This window comes from Anser brachyrhynchus, assembly GCF_964034855.1.
Source record: "Anser brachyrhynchus genome assembly, chromosome: 1".
Lineage (NCBI taxonomy): Eukaryota > Metazoa > Chordata > Aves > Anseriformes > Anatidae > Anser > Anser brachyrhynchus.
Window position 1 is genome coordinate 164508872 of NC_137694.1, and position 14733 is coordinate 164523604.

The following is a 14733-nucleotide window of genomic DNA, read 5'->3' on the forward strand; positions in this document are numbered from 1 at the left end:
TTTTCAGGATTTAACCTATAGAAGTGAAGCACAAAGAAGACAAAAAGGGAGTAAAATGAAAATATTCACATCTAGAGAACTCTCTTTTCTTGCTCTGTTTCTTGTCTAGAAGAAAAAAAAATCCTGAAGAAAGATTATAAAATTTCTTAAATTTCAAAGACTTTTCCATAAACTTTTTACAGAGAAACATATGCACTATACTTATAGAGTGAATGCACATTTACAGTAATCTATCTTCACTATAGAATAGTAGGAAGAAATATCAATTTGAAAAATTTAATTTTCACTGCTTTTAAGATGGAGATTGATATAAACTATTATCTGGAGACAAAATACTGCAATTTATATTTATCTGCTGACTAAAACACAGACAAGATAAGCAAAATTTGAAATACTTGGTTATGAGAAAGAAAATCAGAAAAACTATCCAAAATTAGAGAAAGAGTAGTGATTTGAGCATATACAAAATACAACAAGTATTTTAAAGTAAAGAGAATTTTCCTTTACTGCTTAGATAGCGTAACAGATCAAACACTCCACTGACAAAATCACAGTATAACCTACACTCATGTCACTGATATCACAGTGGATCATATCATCCTTCAGTTCTAAAGTGACTTTAGATTCTAAAAAAAATGCAATGTAAGTTGTATGGAAAATCTAAAAGATATCAAGAGGAATGTAACTGACTGACAAGCTGTCAAGTCAAGTGGGTCAAAATAATAATAAAAATAAATATGAGTAATATAACACCTGTTTTTATTCACTGCAATTCAGCTAATTTCTCTAGTTTATGATAGCTCTATCTAGATATAATATAGCAGTATAGAGCATCTAAATTTCAAACACTAATAGTGGTCTTCAAGAAAACAAACAAAAATCCTGCTTTTCATTGCTGATAACATTTGTGTGGCAAGGTTATTTTCTTAGTTCATGAACAGCCTAAGAGCTGATTTATAAGTTAAGAAATTTTTCATTGACAGTTTCAACATTTAAGCTGGGATACTGAAGTGAGGAAAGACTAAAAAATCCTTTTTTATAAAACATCTTCTGTGAGCTTTCTTATTTCTGCATTTGTATCTACACACCTGATGTCCATAGTCGTCTTTCAGGAAATCATGACTGGGGAAAAAAAACAATTTCTCCCCAATGGACAGTGAAGAAAAACAAATGAGAGTCATCATTCTGGTCATCATTATTTTATCTCTTAAAATGTTAAGACCCTGTAATGGACATGTAGAGATTTTTGTATTTCCTTAAAAGCTGCTAACATGCTTAACTCAAGAGAGCTTAATCCTAGTTAATACAGAGGTTTATAAATGTTTACAAACATGTCTGTTCATTTCTTTTTATTCAAGCAGAAGCTATGGAAGTAGCTGAATCAATTAAAGGACTGATACACTTGTCAGACACCCACCTAGCTGCTCTCTCACTCCTCTCTTCAACAGGACACAGAGGAGAAGATAGTCTGTGGGTTTGGGACAAAGGAATATAAGCTTTTGTATTCCACTCTACAGGAATTTGTGTACACAAAAATAATGCCTAGACATGGTAATTCCTATCATACCTGCTATCAACAAAAGTATTTTGTACAGATCACTACCAATACCTGGGTGATCAGACTTTGATGCAACAAAAACACATGTAGAAAGTTGAGAAAATAATAAGCACAAGCAATTCCTTTGGAAACAGTTTATCTGATTACATAGTTATGTCATAATGGTTTAGTTCTAAAGAAATCTAAAGAGAAGTCATTACAAAATCTAACAGCCAAATTCACCCCTCCTGTGTCTGATAAATTGCACCTTTTCATGTGAGAAATAAGTATGGCCAGAACAGATAAAAGAAGTACAGATTTGTTATCATGCGCCAGTTTACAATCAATGACCTGTTCTACTAAACATAAGTATGTTGGATTTAACCTCTAAAATTTCTGACAAGTGGAAACAAAAATGTTAGGTGAAATGATGTCTGAACATCATGTATTTTCATTCTCTTTTCCTTGAACTTAAGATCAGTTAGAGCTGTAGAAAATACTAGGTAATGAAAAGCTGAATTATGCAGGAAAACAGTCCAGTACTACCTAAGCAAAACAGTGTGAATAGAACAGGGAGAGAATTGATTTCTATTATATGAACTCTAGTATTTTATTCCTCTGAATTACTCAAAATGCAAGTAAACAATCAGCTGAGGCAGTTGATAGCTGTTAACAGAAGAAAAAGCTTTCTTTTTTATTATTATTATTTTTCCCTACATTTTTGTGGAATTTACATTTTATGAACATATCATGCCAAAAGCTGAACAATGATTATAAAATATAAAGTATCAGTGTAATTATTGATATAATATTAATCAAATAAACTGATTTATCACCTGTCCATTTAGGAAAACATACGACCAACCAAACAAAAGCTTTTTTAAAGGTTCATTGGTACTAGAAGATCTCTGTTCAAGACCCCAGTCCTGAAAAGTGTAAGCCCTCTTGCCCATTTCTGCAAGGCATTCTTACCTGTTCTTAATGCTCATGTCCATGACCTCACTGAATTAAAGTACTTCTGTGAACAGACTGATCTGGAGATAGAGTTCACTAGACTGAAAAGGATCTAATTTTATCAATGTAAACAGAAACTTTGTATAATACTTTTGACAACTTGTTTGGTGAGCAGGAAGATGCATCACTAGCAAGAGAAATTTCTTCAGGCATCTTATTTTTGGAAGCAAAGGGAACGACTGAATGAGACATCATTTGCATTTCAGTTATTAGACATGTTTAACTGTAAGAAAGTTCTGAGCAAAACTGATTTATGTTTTGAGCTTTGGATAACTTACATACTACTGTCACTGTCTGGTAATAAGAAGGACACCTGCATCAATGGTCTTGTGAAGAATCTATCAGATCTATCACTTAATAAATTTAAACACAAAAGCCTATGTAGAGATATTAAGTGAAATAAAGACAAAATAAACTGGATATTTTGTTTTGTGAATAGGCTAGAGCTCTAAAAATCTTGTAATCCTGGTGATTTAGCAGGTATCCTAGAGGCACTCAACAATACATGGTACAGCTTGAGGTGGCATTTAGATGTCCTCTTCAAGCTACAGAGAGCATTTATTAAAAACTTCTTATGTTACACTGGGTAAGATTCTAACAAATACATGAACAGTAGGTGGGAACGAAATTCACGTAGATGGTGAAGAAGGATCACATGGAATGTTCAGATTATTTATCCCTATTTAATAGAGAGTGAATGAGTATATTGCAGCATGGGAAAATAAATAAATAAATAAATAAATGGAAAGGGCTAGTAATATAACCACTCATCAAGAATGAAGCTTACTACTTAAAACTAGAGCAAAAATATAATAACGTGCTTGAATAGAAATGGTAAATTTATTACTACTGATTTTTTCATGTTTATTGCCTTGTACCAGTTCCTTCAGCAAAATGTTCTGGGCATTAATATTAGAATGGAAAGTACTATCAAGAGTGCTTAGAAATGATTCCTATTCTGTTTTCAAGATGTGTGTGGCAGGTGAGGGGGTCCAGATCAGTCATCTGTGTTTTCAGAACAAACTACAGCCAACCTTCCTCACCAACAATCACTTCTGTCTCCCTCCTTGATCCAACAGAGGCGGGAGTTGCATAAAAAGAGGATTCTATCAGCAAGACTTTTTTTTTCTTTTTTTTTCTTTTTTTTTTTTTGCCAGTTAAGGCAAGTCCTGCAATATTTATGAAATATTTTCATAATAGTTATGGATCCTTGCCACTGATTTTATGACTGTGAAATAAAGTCTTAAATTTCAAATTGAACTGAGCTTCAGAAGTGGAGCATGAAGAGAATGAAAGTCATATAAGCGAGCAACTATCTGAAGTGAATAGAGTAGATGAAAATCCAGTGCTCTTCATGTATTCTTTGCCCTATGGGGATAAGAAACCAATTGAATCTGTGGCCTGGTCACAGCAGGATACATCTGCAAGGTTAAATTATAAATTCTAAAAACCTTTGCTAATTAGGTATACTACATTGTGTACATATTAATGTGATGTATATGTGTACATTGTCATAACACTTTTGAAACTGTAGACCTTTCCAGAATGCTATTAGTATAATGTAGGAGAATCAACTCAATTATTTTGGATTAGGTAATGGAAATTGGCATGACAAATAAATGTTAGAAGTCTCTAGGGAATATGAAACTGTATTATTAAATTAGAACTTCAGCTAAAATGATAAGGTCTGGTGATTAGTGTTTCATTAGTCGTACACTCTGCAGTGTCACATAATAGCTTTGTTGATTGTGCATAACTTACAATGCTTTCAAAATTCAACACAATTACATGTCTCTTTAAAAGAATATCACTGTGCTGGAAAAATGGATGACGCTGGCTGAAGCATTTTTAAGCCAGTAGGAAAAACTGCAACTTTCATTTAGAATAAATATGAGGCATATTTCATGTGAAACCTGATATTTTCCCCAGTCAAAATAGCTACCCAAAGCAAAAATACTACAGAAATTGCTGAAACAGACAGTACTAGTATATCTCTAGGAAAAATAAAATAAAATAAAATAAAATGTAAATTGTTGCCAAAGGATGTAAGACTTTGGGGAAGCAGGGAATTGTACGAGCGGAACATACAAAAGAACAGAGAATGAGAAGAACAAACAGACAAACAAACAACAATAACAACAACAACAAAAATAGGTATCATGATTATGAAGAGGAAAGATGAGAAGACTTTTTCATCTAAAAAAATAAAACAAGCTAAAATGCACCTACAGCTATGTATATTTTGTTTGAACCTAGTGTGGTTGGGTGATTACAACTTTATTTTCTTGAAAAGAACCTGATGGAGTAGCAGTGTCCTGTGGCTTTTTTTTTTTTTTTAATTGTTTGGAAACAGAAGTGCTGAGGTACTAACAGGCCAACTCGTGTTCTTACCCCTGCCATCAGAGTGGTTCCAGAGAGTGTTTATCAATATGGTGATAGGTGCTTTACATATTGCAACCAAATTATAATTTGGGATACTGACAGGGAGGAAGACATAAACCAGAACATAAAGGGACACAAACCTGACAGAAAAATGATAAGGGAGGCAGTGATGGGAACAAAGCCTGGTCAGTCACGCTCATTTATGAGGGTAGGGAAGAGTGTGAGAGTATTTATTCCAGCAAATTATCTGAATGGGTACTTTATCAATTTGGAAACTAACGGAAAAAAAGATAAACCACAAACAAAATATGACAGAGGCACACACCTGACACCACAGACTTGAAGACAATGACAAGAAACAAATCCCCCAGTCATGCTAATTGATGGGCTATCAGTAAAGTACAGGTCCAACTTCCAGGAAGATCAACCTGGACTTGGCAGCTTATAAGACTGTGAGCCTGGGGGGCTGCGGGCTGGAAGGGATGCTGGGAGCTATGGAGCTCTACAAACCCGTTAGGGAAGGGAGAGCAAGGAGTAACAAAGAGGGAAGAAACTGGACTATGGGGCCAGTAGGTACACTGGTCTGGTTGATCATTGTTCCTGATCACTGCAGTCTGTCCTGTTTTCTTATATATTCTTGTTCCATCTTAACCTAGAGACCTCAGGGTCTGGAATGCTGGAGGGGGTGGTGGGACTGTGCAAACTGATGAGGTAATTAGTGCAGAAGGGTGAGCTAGGAGCAACAAGGGCAGGGGGGAGACAGAAAAATGTATAAAAGGGACCAGTTGCACATAAAATGGGGACTTGTCTGGCTTAAGCCTTGTGCCTGATCACCATGGTCTGTCCTGTCTTCTTATGTCTTATTCATTCTTAACTGTCTGCCTGTGTATTGTTACTCTATACCACGTGTATATGTGCAGCAGTGACTCAGTGCAGCTCCTGGTAAGACCTGTGTATGTGGAAGGAAATGAGCCTCAATGAGCCTAGCTGTGGCTGAGCGTGCCAGCTCCTGGAGTCAGACAGGGTAGGGGTGCCCTCGCTCTGACCGCCAGTGACTGGAGACAGTAGGGTCTCAGCATTAGCTGCTGGTATGGGTAGGGGTCTGCAGCCTCCAGCCCCCAGAGCAAGGAGCTGTGTGTTTCTCCCCAAACCAGCTGCTCAGGGATGGGGCTGAGTGGGGTGAGTGCAGGGCTCTGCTGGCAGCTGGAGAAGGGCCACAGACCACACAACCTAATGCCAGTTGCTGCAGGCAGTGTCTGTATCTGCCCCAAACTGTGTGTGTGTGTGCATTCACTGCAGCAGCCAGCAGGAAGGGGACTTGTGGGGTGGGTGAGAGGGGCTGGGATGAGGACAGGGGTGCTGGGTGGGCAGAGGGGCCCTGCTGGTGCTCAGGGCACCCATCGGTGTGCATGTGCTGGTGGGCCTGGAGGGGTGTGTGTGTGCCTGCACCAGAGAGCTGATGTCTGTGCCAGCCCGAGGGCAGGAGGGGGCTGGGCTGTCTGTGCTTGTGTTGTGTGTGAGGCCTGGAGGGGTGCTGCTGAAGTTAGCACCTGGCCTGTAACAGGCTGTGTGACTGGCCCTGTCAGTGTCCTCTGTGGGTTCGCATGCGTACCTTTCCTTCTCTCTCCTTCTCTTTTACGCTCTTTCCTTTGCTGTCCTTCTTCTCCCTCCTTCTTCCCTCCCCTGCTCTCTCCTCCCTCCCTTCATGACCCCTCCTTTCCCTATCCTCTCCCCTCTTTCTCCCTCCCTCTGCCCCTTTTCTCCCTCCTGTCTTTCTCTCCCTCCCCCTCCCCTACTTCTCTCTCTCTCTCCCCACCTTTTCTCTTCCTTGCTCTAACACCTCCCTCCCATCCCCAGGTGTCTCTAAGATAAGTGCACAATTTTGCTACCGGCTACTTGGTCCTGCAAAGGGCAAAGTGGCAACCATGTCCCACTGCCTGGGCACAGACCCCAGGCATTTTTATTTTTATCTTTAATTAAAGTGTAGGGTGTTTTTGTTGTTGTAGTTGTTGTTTTGGATGATAAAAAAAAAAAAAAAACAGCATTTAATAATAATCTAAGGTTGATGTCACACATACAGCACTTGCACTATTTTCATTTCTTTAAAATTATTGCTACATTGATTTTATCATTAAATATTGATTTACAATTAAATGTAGATTGTAAAGTACATAAATGTTGAATTATGATCAAAGTGCTGATTATTAGAACATTTATTTTGTTAACTTTATTGAATATTTTTATGAATTCCATTATTAAATATTGATAAATCATTTGATAAATGATTTTTTTTGAAAAAAAATCATTTCTTAAGCACCTGATTCAGTCCAGAATATGTTATTCACCCCAGAATACATGGTGATGTCACCACAGTCAGCCTCAAGCCACATGCCTGTTCAAAATCTTATTTTTCCCTGATTTTTTGTTTTACTCCCCTCTACTTAAATTTGTTATAAATAGCTGTACTTATTGAAGAAAATAGGAAGTAAATATACTAAACTTAGCAGTCTTTGTTTAGACTGTTATTATTTTATGTATTTGTATGGCATTTGGTCCAGCCAAGTGACGAGCTCTTACTGTCTTCTCCAGAGAAATCTCCATTCAAACTCTGGAAAAAAATATGGTCAGAAGGTAAAGGAACACAATGTCTGGGCACAAGGCGTTCAGGAAGCTCCGTGGGTGCTGGGATCTGTGGGGTCTTGCCATGGAGCCATCAGGGCAGGGTCTGGCACCAGGGCAGCCCAAGGCCTGGGTACTGGGCACCTCCCTAGAGACAATGCCAGGCTGAGGCCAGGCCAGGATATCAGCCTCTGGCTGGAGGACAGGATATGGGCCATTAAGGGTAAATAGACAGCCCCTAGATATCTGGGCCTTGCTGCCAGCATCCAGTGAACCCAGATGCAGTGCTCAGATAGAGCTGCAGTGTGCTGTGACCAGGGCACAACCTTTGCGGACAGAGAAAGCTCATGGACCCAAGGAAATGTCATAGTACATGTCCTAGTATTGCATCTAAATTGCAACCAAGATTTAAGGGCAGGCTATCAGACTAAATAGTGGTAGAATATGTATTTTTCTTTAGTGATAATAAAGTAATAGTTAGCTTTTATCAATATGGAACACTGGACTGATAGATTCTGCATGCCTGATTCTAAAGAAAACTTGTGCAGCTCAGTTATGTGAGTTTTACTGTTTTATACGTATAATTTACAGGAAGCCAACTTGTGCAATTAGTTATGGTCAACCTCGATGTATTCTCCCTATGGTTAAATTTTGTCATCTTTATATATATATATATATATATATATATATATATTTCCAGAAAAGATTCTTTTTCTTCAGTTTATTAATACATCCACTTTGTGGACTGTCCCTCAAAGTACACTTTCACTGTTAACCTGCTCATCTATGGTAGCATAGCTAATTTTATTTTACATAGCTAATTTTCTTTTAAATAGCACTAAGACATATTATTGGGAGGATGTTTCTTCCACTGGCACTTCAAGATAATCTTAATACATTCTTTGTCATGCATATCTTACTGCTTCTCAGAGCCCCCAGAATTTCAAATCATAATAATGTATTTGTGAATATTTGTGAATGTGTGTACATATATATGTACATATGCATTATACCTTCCTAACCACTTATTACTAACATCTCTAATTATGGAATTGTTATTGCTATGTCTTTTAAATTTGATTTCTTTTCAAGTTACAAGGAGAGTTCGGCTGCAACCTCTGTGATAAGAAAACAGCATCTGATGGCAATGTTCCAAAAAACAAAAGCAACAACAACAAAAAAACACAACTTAGTACTCAAGCTTCCTATCCTGGTATTTATACCTATACAAATACATATATATAAAGACCACATTTTTAATGACCTAGAATATCCGAGCAAAACAAATGAAGGATAATGTATTACAGTAAGCTTATCCAAGGTCCAGTAGCTTTTTACAAGCAAGGAAAAAAATCATATCTCCTGATCTTCTATTCTACATTTTAGTTATGTGAATATGTGTCCTTTATATTGCTGAACGTGTCACCAAAGAGTGCATGCGGGAGTACCAAATATTCTCATGTCATCTGAGATGAGAATGCCATTTTCTCTTTGCCCAAGAAGTGATGCATTAATTGGGGAAACTCTAGGAAATATTAGAAATTTTATTCCTTAAATATAGTACAATTGTTGGGGATCAAAATGTCATAACACTTCATCTAGTACGTCATATTTCATTTTGTTGTCAGTAACATATACACTAATCTATAGAAATGTTTGTATCTGTGCTAAATCCAGTAGCTTAAGTTTTTATTCTTGGGGAAAAAGAAAATAAAGGTCCATTTTTTTCTCTAATGATTACTTTTTTTGTAGGTGATCATCTCATAAGTTACTTGGTACATGTGTTTAGGCTGCTGAAGTAAGTTCATGTATCTGGATATTGAAACTCTGAAGTCTTAATAGGCCAGTTCGAAAGCCATATAAAGTTGAGCATCAAAACCAGAAGTATTCATAAATACTAGCCTCCTTTTAAAAAGTCAACTGAAAGCATAGACTGAGAAATCAACTTTAACAAAGATCTTAAACTGGCAAACTTTCCCACAAATTTCTAGTATTAAATATTCCAGAAATGTGAAAACCTTAAAGCTCTATTATGAAATTTAAATTCATTAATAATTTATTTAACAATACTGTAGCATTCTCAAATAAAAAATAAAACTTTTTTCTTTCATATACAGAAGAGAGATCAAAATGCTTTTACACTAAACTCTGTCATGTACTGGTACAAGAGTTCAATGGATTTTCCTGCTGTTCTCTGTTCATTGTGGTTTTAGTGAGAGAAACTTTCTAAGGAAGAATTTAGAAAGCAAAATACAAAATTGTCACTATAGTAACATATCTTAAAAGTATCTTTGTTCCTTAACGCTTACAAATTGACTGGAAACTATCATAGAGTTTTCTTATATGTGATATATCAGTCTGACTTTTTATTTATTTATTTATTTATTTACATTTTCCTTCTCTATTTCTCTGTGTGACAAATTAGTACACATTTATTCATGTATGGGTTCTCCAGCAATAAGTTCCTTATACAGATTTGTTTATGATACTCCGTCACACATTAGACAAAAGAAAAAAAAAACTTCTTTGCGTGAACAGCTATTGCTGTTGCAACCATAAACTTTCCATTCTTGTAGTCTGGAGAAAATGGCTGTTCATGGCTTGGACTGATATACTGTTTACTAGGTAAAAAACTGTCTGGATTTCTGGGCCCAAAGGGTCATTATGAATGGAGTTAAATACGATTGGTGCCTGTTCACAAGTGGTGCTCACTAGGGTTCAGTACAGGGGCCAGTTTTGTTTAATATTATTTTTATCAGTGATCTTCATGCACACTCAGTAAGTTTGCAGACACCAAGTTAGGTGGGAGGGTTGATAGGCTGGATAGATGGACCACATCTAACTGTATGGCATTCAACAAGGCTAAATGCCAGCTCCTGCACTTCAGTCATAACCCCATGCAGCAGTATGGGCATAGGAAAGAATGACTAGAAAGTTGCCATACAGTAAAGTACCTGAGGGTGTTGGTTGACAGCCAGGTGAACATGTGCCAGCAGTGTGCCCAGTGGCCTCCTGGCTTGTATTAAAAACAGTATGGCCATCAGGACTAGGGAAGTGATTGTCCCCTTGCACTGAGGTGAGACTGCATCTCAAGAACTGTGTTCAGTTTGGGGCCCCTCATTACAGGAAGGATATTGAGTTGCTGAAAGCGTTCAGAGAACAGCAACAAAGCTGGTGAAGGGACTAGGCATATGAGGAGCAGCTGAGAGACCTGGGTTTTTTTAGTCTGGAGAAAAGGAGTCTAAGGGGAGACTTCATTTTTCTTTACAGCTACCTGAAAGGATTTAGGGAGGAGATCTCTTTTCTCAGGTGACAAGTGATAGGACATGACCTCAAGCTGTGTCAGGGGAAGTTTATATTGGATGTCAGGAAGAATTTCTTCAAGGAAAGGGTGGTTAGTCATTGGAACAAACTGCCCAGGGAAGTGGTGGAGTCGTGTCCCTGAACGTATTTAAGAGGCATGTGGAAGTAGCATTTAAGGATAATGTTTAGTGGCGGACTTGGTAATGTTAGGTTGGTAGTTGAACTTGATGATCTTAAGGGTCTTTTCCAACCTAAATGATTCTATGATTCTATGAAGAGGAATTAACAATTTTCTCTGCTCCTTGTGCATCAAGCTTTCTCCACCTGGGGAGAAACACACAGCACATATTGATGTTAGAAATTTTTCCTAGTAGGGCTGGTAAGATTGACTAGTGCATATTACATTGTTGGTTTAGCTCCAGTTCTCCAGTTTTCAGCTGACTTACCTGAAAACAAAATTTGGGTAAACAGAACTATTTTCACGTTTGGTTTTATCTCACCGTGGAATCTTGAGGCTTTGTTAAGCATACTGAACATCTAATTAGCAGGCCAGGATGGATTTGTGTTGTTGCCCATAACTCACAATAAGACAAGGCAGAGCCAGTTCCATGTTAATCACATTAGTGTTGCTTTATTAATGTTCTTTTTTTTTTTGTATATTGAATTTGAAATGCTTTTGCAGTAATTATACTTATTAAAAAAGGGAATTATCACAAAACAGGAACAGTTCAAGTTTATATCCAATTTTTTACTATTGTATTCTGAGGGACTGTGATTTTAATCTACATTAAAAAATGTTTTAAGTATTGTGTAGAGGAAAAAGTATCTTAGGTCCCAGTTCACCAATATGTCCCCTTCAGCAAAACACTTAGCAGCATTTAATTCCCATTAATTTTAATGTGTTTAAAACATGTTTAAACTTAGTGGACCTAAACGTGTAACAAATCAATGGATTTAAAGCAGTTTTATCCGCTGCATCTATTCTTGCCAGAGAGAATTCTGAGCAGGTCATGTAACAATAAGTTCCAGAAGTACTTACAGGGAGATGTGATCTGTGTAGCTCCTATTACATTTTATTTATTTATTTATTTATTTATTTATTTATTTATTTATTTATTTATTTATTTTTAATTTTAGGTAGCAGATACACTTTTTGTTCTAGTTTCGTGAAATGAAATGGAACTCGTTGGAGTGAATGAAATGAATGACCCAGTGAATCCACGTTTTACTAGCTTGAATGGAATTTATGGTCTGGATGAAGGAATTGCTCTTCTCTGTCATGAAGATGAGACTAAATGATAAAAATGATCTTTTTTTGCCATAAAAGTCTAAGTCTTTCAGGCTGAAAGGGGCCTCAGGTTGAAATTTGATGCTTTCTCAGACATAAAAGGTCAAATTTTTAGTTATTTTTTTCCTTCAGTATCAATAGAAATTGAAATACTTACATCCAAAAAGAAGAGACTTTAAAGACTAACTGTGACTTTGGTCTGGCTTCCCACTTAACTGAGGTTACAGAAAACAAATTTCTACTTTTAGGTGTTTTTGCTGTTGCCTTTTATTTTTTTATTTTTTCTCCCTAGTAACAAGTTATAACAGCAAGATAGTAGTGAGTTCTTATTTTTTTTTTTCATAACTCAAATTGTATCAGGAGAAAAGATACATCCTGGATTTTCATAAAATATGGAAACAGTACTATTTGAACAGATTTTGTAATACATTTTTCTATGTTCTACCCATATTAATACGGTGGAGAGCTCCAATTCTGGTGAACACATCTGACCATAGCCAGTCATTTATCTTCTTGTTCTGAAGTTTGTCATTTACTGTCTTGGTTTCTTGATGGTGTAGCCCCAAAATGAAAGCTAAGAGTGTTTTCACAGTGAAGAACAGTCCTTGAAGGAATCTTTCTAAACATACACTTAGGTTTCCAAAATCTAGGGGAAGTTTTAGGTTTCTGAAGTTTGTACAATTTTTAATTTATTTAAATTCATTCTTCCATTTTTTTTTTCTGCAAAAGATTTAATTTGACATCTGATCATTTTCTGTTCTTATTAACAGAGGCTGTCTTCAGAATGATTTTTTTCTATTTAAATCAAGATACCTTCAGAGAAATTAATCATAGTGTAGCTTAATTGAATATTTAAGAACCAATACATCATTTATAATAATTGAAAATAATTTAATTAAAGATCTACTGTGGAAATTATGCAACACAACTTCAGAGTTAAGTAATTAGCTGTTTAATCTACTCATGAAATATGAGTTGTACAAGAAATGGGAAAAGCAAATGCTGTTCACTTCATCTGATTTGCTAAAAGTGTCCTGTTATAAAAACAAATAAATGGGAAACATTAAAACAGACCTTTAAGAGAAGATCCCTAGATGTAAGTTAAACTAAAGCATACTGTTATTGTGGATATTTTATGCAAGGTCCATCAGACAATAAGTGCAATATAACTATCAAAACAAAGTAAAAACCAGAAAAGGGAGTGAAATGCGGAGTAGATTCTTTCATTAGTCTTAATCGCTGTAAATGGAGAATAAAACAAACAAACAATAAATCTACAAATATCTAACACTGCATTACAGAACTGTGGAGCATTGTAAATTGCTGCTATGGAATGAAACAGGAAATGATGGAATGAAGCAGGAAATGCATAGCATACTTGTGGTTTTGTGCTTTTTTTTTCTTTTTTTTTTTTTTTTCAAGCCAATTGTTTCACAGTAATCTCTTTCTCTGTATTTGGTATCAGTTGGAAGACAACAATGTTTCGAGAGATATCGGGTCCAGAGGAGAGCCACAAAGATGATGAAAGGGCTGGAGCACCTCTCCTATGAAGAAAGGCTGAGAGAGCTGGGGCTGTTCAGCGTAAAGAAGACTCCGGGATGACCTCATTGTGGCTTTTCAGTACTTAAAAGGGACTTATAAAAAAGATGGAGAGTTACTCTTTACTCAATCAGATAATGATAGGACAATGGAGAATGGTTTTAAACTAAAAGAGGGGAGCTTTATATTAGAGATTAGGAGGAAATTCTTCACTCAGAGGGTGGTGAGGCACTGGAACAGGTTGTCCAGAGAGGTTGTGGATGCCTCATCCCTGGAGGTATTCAAGACCAAGTTAAATGAGGCCCTGGGCAACCTGATCTAGTGGGTGGCATCCCTGCCCATGGCAGGGGGGTTGGTACTAGATGATCTTTAAGGTCTCTTCCAACCTGAGCCATTCTATGATTTTGTGATTCTGTGATGTCTTAGCAATAACTGTGCTATCCAACTAAAGATCATATTTTCATCATGATATATAAACAAGCAATAAAAACTTCAGACAAGAAGCTTTGACAGCCTGAGATCTAAGTATTCAAATAAACAATACCTTTAAGTTTCTCCTCCCAAAGTTGATTGGGGAGAATGAAAAATAAGCAAAGAAATTTAAACAATTTCATGTCAAAATAATAATTGTAACATATTTTCTAAAGTTGGATGTTTTCTGTAAGAGGCAACTTGAATCTCATATCCAAATAAAACATACAAACAACAAAAAACAACAATGAAATCCAAATTCCAGAAACATATATCCAGATTTTCAATACTGCGCATTTAAAGATGTAGGTTTCCCAGAAAGCCAGACTGTAACACACTCTATTTTTAGGAGATATATTCCTGAAATGAAATTTCATATTGCAGTAACGAATTACAGGCTCACTGGAACAAACCAAAATTGAAACTTCAGTCTTCCAGGAGAGTGGTCTGCCCAGTAACGTGGAGGCAAATGTGAAACATTGCATGACTATTAGGGGGAAGGTTACGTAGGATTTAATCTTATTGTTTAGGACAAGCTTTGTTATTTCTATCCTTCTCTCTTTCTCTTTCTTTCTTTTTT